The sequence below is a fragment of the Otolemur garnettii genome, unplaced genomic scaffold (genome assembly GCF_000181295.1).
Source record: "Otolemur garnettii isolate 467f Iridium unplaced genomic scaffold, OtoGar3 scaffold00018, whole genome shotgun sequence".
NCBI lineage: Eukaryota > Metazoa > Chordata > Mammalia > Primates > Galagidae > Otolemur > Otolemur garnettii.
In genome coordinates this window covers 27,265,058-27,270,869 of record NW_003852413.1, presented here as the reverse complement: position 1 = coordinate 27,270,869, position 5,812 = coordinate 27,265,058, and positions in this window count along the sequence as shown.

Genomic DNA, 5,812 nt, shown 5'->3' with positions numbered 1-5,812 from the left:
GTCACAGCTCACAGCAACCTCCAACTCCTGGGCTTAGGCGATTCTCTTGCCTCAGCCTCCCAAGTAGCTGGGTCTACAGGTGCCTGCCACAATGCCTGGCTATTTTTTTTGTTGCAGTTTGGCCGGGGCCGGGTTCGAACTCTCTACCCTTGGTATATGGGGCCGGTGCCCTACCCACTGAGCTACAGGCACCGCCCAAAATGCTTAATGTTTGAATGAGACTATTGCATTTTCATTTTGTACCAGGCCCCACATATTGCTTGGCTGGTCCTGTGTAGGCAGACCCAGGACATTTCTGCAGGGGCAGGGTTTCAGAAGGTGTCCAAATGAAATACCAAGATGATCTTGCTCCCTGCCTTGCCTCACCTTGTCCCCTCACCCCCGTTTCTTTTCTTTTCTTGAGACAGAATCTCACTTGGTCACCCTCAGTAGAGTACTATGACGTCACAGCTTACAGCAACCTCAAACTCCTGGGTTCAAATGATTCTCTTGCCTCAACCTCCCAGGTAGTGGGGACTACAGGCGCCCACCACAGCACACTGATATTTTTTAGAGACAGGGGTTCTCATTCTTACTCAGGTTGGTCTCGAACTTGTGAGCTCAGGCAATCCACCCACCTCGGCCTCCTGAGTGCTGGGATTACAGACATGAGCCACTGCTCCCAGCCTCAACCCCATTTCTGATAGTGAGAAGCCTGGGGGAAGGGAGGAGCAGGAGGTGAGTAGTTTCTCAATGTCCCTTTGGCCCCTCTGATCACGGAAATGAGAGAAATGGGTGACTCATTGCCTGTCGTGTCCAGCCTAAGGAAGCAGGGACCAGGGAAGCCAGGAGAGAAGGGAGAAGGGAAGAAGAGGCCATGCATGGACCTTGCTCTTCCCTGCTCCCCTGGCCCCCTCCCCCATCTAATCAGATTGGTTCCTCACCAAGCTAATTTAGATGGTCCCACTTTCTAAACATCTCACTCTTTCACCTCTTTATGCTTTATTTCCTCTACCACAATCTCAGTTAATGCCCTACCCCAAGGATTCAATAGCCTCCTGCGGAACGCCCTCCTTCCCAGCCTGCAGCAGCCCACAACCCCTGTGGCTGCTCAGTGTCTTCTGTAGCTCTCTTGCTTAAAGCCCTTCTTGTCCATCCACTCCCTGGGGGACCTAATCTAGCTTCCTGGGTCTGCAGAGCCCCGAGGCCCTTCCCCATGAGGGTCCTGCCTGTCCCTGACCTCAGCCCCAGCCTCCCAATGCCCCCTGCACCCTGGGCGCCACACATCCATTTGGAGCTACTTTGATTCCTGGACCAGCTCAAGCTGTGCTTAAAACGCCCTCATCCTGCTGCCCCTCTGCATCCAGCTAATCCGTTTAGTAAGTCACAACTAGGTTTGAGCTTCACTGTAAGCTTCCTCTGGCTCCCCGAGTCCCTGAGACTTTGTGACTGGATGAATAGGTAATTAAAAATTAGGTGGATCAAAATCCCAGAGGTGTAAAAGGGTCTGCGGTGAACACTTCCTCCCTCCTTCTCTCTCCCAGGTTTCTTCCCTGGAGAAACAAGTGTTTCCAGTTTCTCGTGTGACCTATATTTTATACATACCCAGGCTAATACATAGAACGTTCTCCCTTTTTACACAAATGGTAACATTCCCATGCTATTATGATCTTTTGTCTGGATTGTTTTTTACCTTACCTAATTCATTCACATTTGTGTCCCCAAATACTCCTGAGCCTGTTGCTTTTTATTTTACTTTAATAAAATTTGCATTTTAGCAAAATGTAAAATTTAGCAGTCAAGATTTTAAGTTCTTTTTTTTTTTTTTTTGAGACAGAGTTTCACTATGTCACCCTCAGTAGAGTGCTGTGGCATCACAGCTCACAGCAACCTCAAACTTGGGCTTAAGCGATTCTCTTGCCTCAGCCTCCCAAGCAGCTGGGACTACAGGTGCCCACCAAAATGCCTGGCTATTTTTTGGTTGTAGTTGTCATTGTTGTTTAGCAGGCCTGGGCCAGGTTTGAACCTGCCAGTCCCTGTGTTTGTGGCCAGTGCCCTAACCACGGAGCTGTGGGCACCGAGCCAAGAGTTCAAGTTCTTTAGGGCAAGGATCAAGTTTTCTTTTATTCTGTATTTCCAGCCCTTAGAAACGCATAGATGATAAATGTCTGTGTGTGTTTTATAATTTACAGGCTTATTGTGTGCTGGGTAGTGTGATAAGTGTTGTTATTATATTATCTCACATTCAGATTAGTAAACAGAGACAAGAGCCAGTGGACACCGCGGGAGCTGACAGCCGGGCAGGCCGCTCTAGGCACAGATCCAGCTTCCCTGGTGGTCCCGAGTGCCAGCGCTCTGCCCTCTGCCGGTGATTCTGGTCAGGGACGACATGCTGCAGATGCTCTCTTCCCGAAAATAACACCCAGCCTTCGCCAGAATAAAAACCATTGGAAAAGACTTCTCCGACTGCTGCGAGGAGAGAAAGGTAGTGGGGGTGGAAAGAGAAGGAAACGTGGGGAGAGTCCCAGAGAGGCTGGAGCTAGGACGACACCGGGATGGTGAGCTCCTAAGTGTTTTACAAACTGTGGGTTACAAAATCAAATTAGGAAGTTGTGACTGGCTTCAAAAAAATAAAATATGCAGAAAATATCAGAGGGAACCGGGCGTGGTGGCTCACGCCTGTAATCCTAGCATTCTGGGAGGTCGAGGCGGGTGGATTGCCTGAGCTCACCGGTTGGAGACCAGCCTGAGCAAGAGCGAGACCCCATCTCTACTAAAAATAGAAAAAACTAGCGGACTTTGTGGCGGGCACCTATAGACCCAGCTACTTGGGAGGCTGAGGCAAGAGTATCCCTTGAGCCCAAGAGTTTGAGGTTGTTGTAAACTATGACGCCACTGTATGCTACCGCGGGCAACTGAGACTGTCTCAAAAAATTAAAAAAACAAAACAAAACAGAGTGTACTGTGACATGTATAAGGGTAAATAATGTTTCTCTAACCTTTCTTCCCATTTTGTGTAGATGTGCACTGGTTCATGATGTGATCTTCCTGAGGGTCTTGGTACAAACAAAAAATGGTGAAAGCCACAGGAGAAATCATGAAAAAGTATATGGTGAGTAAAGTCCTGAATGGGAAGCAAGCAGCAGAATCAAATCTCAGAAAAGAAGGCAAGGTACCCTTTAGGGTGCCCACTGGCCATCTGAATACAGACGTCTTCCGACACCCCCCAAATGTTATAGATGTTTGAACCTCCCTGGCACCAGAAGCTCAGCCCTCCTCTGGACACCAGAGCTCAGTATTTCTCAAGCCTGTTTGGTGGGTGGACAGCTCAAGTTAGCAAGTTCTTCCTATTGGCCATTCTAGCTTCCACCAGTCTCTGAAACCCAGACTAAGAACAAGTAGGCAAATCAATGGAGACAGCTATCTTGCACCCGCTAAGCTTTCTTTCCCTCCCCACATAAATATTTGTTCTTTTCTCAAGTATCTCAGTGTCTATAGATTTCACTATTTCTGGTTGTCTTTCTAGTATTTACCATTATTGAGTATATCATGGATCAGGTATAGATACGTGTATTTGGACTTTTTGTTTCTATTCTTTCAATTCTCACAACACTGCTATGCCAAAGTTATCCTTTGTTATCCTTTTCTAGAGGCTTAGAACATTTAAACCATATACTTAAATGTACTCAGCCAGTTAGTGGCAGAATAAAATTTATCAATGGCTGGCTCAGAGATTAGGGTGCCAGCCACATATACCAAGGCTAGTGGGTTCGAACCTAGCCCGGGCCAGCTAAACAACAATGACAACTGCAACAAAAAATAGCTGGGTGTTGTGACAGGCATCTGTAGTCCTAGCTACTTGGGAGGCTGAGGTAAGAGAATCACTTAAGAAGAGTTAGAGGTTGCTGTGAGCTGTGACACCACAGCACTCTACCAATGGTGACATAGCAAGACTGTCTCAAAAAAACAAAACAAAACAAAAACAAAATTATCAATGTCTTTGTGTGATGCCTAGAACTGAACCTGATCCTCAGACTGCGCTTAGGCTGACTCAGAAATTGTATCCCGATTCTCCCTCTGGGGACAAACTTTTCTCAGACTCTTCATCTGTGACCAAGACAGAAGAGTGTTTCTAGATAGGTACTTTTTGACCTTCTTAATTAAGAAAATATAACACATATTTAAAAAGTAACAGAATAGTGAATACACTATAATTGTGCATTTTAATAACTTTCTAGACTATGAACATCTATTTAACCTTCACCCAAGACCAGAACAGAATAGTACCAGTACCCTTTAATGACTGTTGCTAGCTTCTTTCAAGTCATGGCCCCCTTCCCTCCCCAAAGGTATTTGTTATATCAAAACTGTGAACCTTGGCTCGGTGCCCATAGCACAGTGGTTATGGCACCAGCCACATGTATTAAGCCTGGTGGATTCCAACCCAGCCGGGGCCAGCTGGACAACAACAACAACTGCAACAAAAAAATAGCCAGGCATTGTGGTGGACACCTGTAGTCCCAGCTACTTGGGAAGCTTAGGCAAGAGAATCGCTTAAGCCCAAGAGTTGGAGGTTGCTGTGAGCTGTGATGCCATAGCACTCTACTGATAGTGTCATAGACACTGTCTCAAAAAAAAAAAACAAACCCAAAAAACTGAACCTTACTTCATAGTTTTACCATCTCGGTTTGCAGCTTTAAATAATATATAGTAGTTAGTCTAAACCTTTAAAAACTTTACATAAATGAAATTATATATTATTTTTGTGTCTGCCCTTTACTCAATACTTTTTTAAATTTTTTTATTCTTTTTCAGAGTACAGAATTTAGCCTATGATGTGTTTTTGTATTGAAAGAAGGGAAAGAGAAAGGAAAGAAGAGAAGGAAAGAAGAAAGGAAGAAAGGAAAGAAACTACTCAATACTTTTGAATTTTTTCTTAATTTTTATTTTATTTTATTTTTCAGAGTACAAGATCTATCCTATGATGCTTTTTGAATTGAAAGAAGGAAAGGAGGGAGAAAAGAAGGAAGGAAGGAAAAAAAGAAGGAAGAAAGCTACTCAGTATTTTATTTATTTATTTATTGATTGATTGAGAAAGAGTCTCACTTTGTCATCCTTGGTAGAGTGCTGTGGCATCATAAGTCACAGCAGTCTCAAACTCTTGCTTCAGCCTCCCAAGTAGTGGGGACTATAGGTGCCCACCACAGTGCTCAGCTATTTTTGTTATTTATTTATTTATTTATTTATTATTTTTTAGACAGAGTCTCACTTTGTTGCCTCAGCAGAGTGCCATGGCATCATAGCTCACAGCAACTGCAAACTCTCAGGCTCAAGTAATCCTCTTGCCTCAGCCTCCCAGGTAGCTGGGACTACCAGTGCCTAGCACAATGCCCAGCTATTTTTAGAAATGAGGTCTCACTCTTGCTCAGGCTATTTTTGCTTGGGCTAACATCTGCAGGCCAGAAGAGCCATGGCCTTGGAAAGGGTCATAAGTTCCACCAAGTCTCACTCTTGCTCAGGCTATTTTTTGGCTATTACATTTACAACAACATTCTTAGATATGTCTCTAGGTGCACATATGTACATGTTTCTGTGATTGCTCAAGCAATCCACTTATCTCAGCCTCCTAGAGTGCTAGGATTACAGGCATGAGCCACCAGGCCTGGCTCTTACTCAATACTTTTTTTTGAAAAGATTCATTCATTGGCTTGGTGCCTGTGGCTCAAGTGGCTAAGGCGCCAGCCATATACACCTAAGGTGGCGGGTTCGAATCCAGCCCAGGCCCACCAAACAACAATGATGGCTGCAACCAAAAAATAGCCAGATGTTGTGG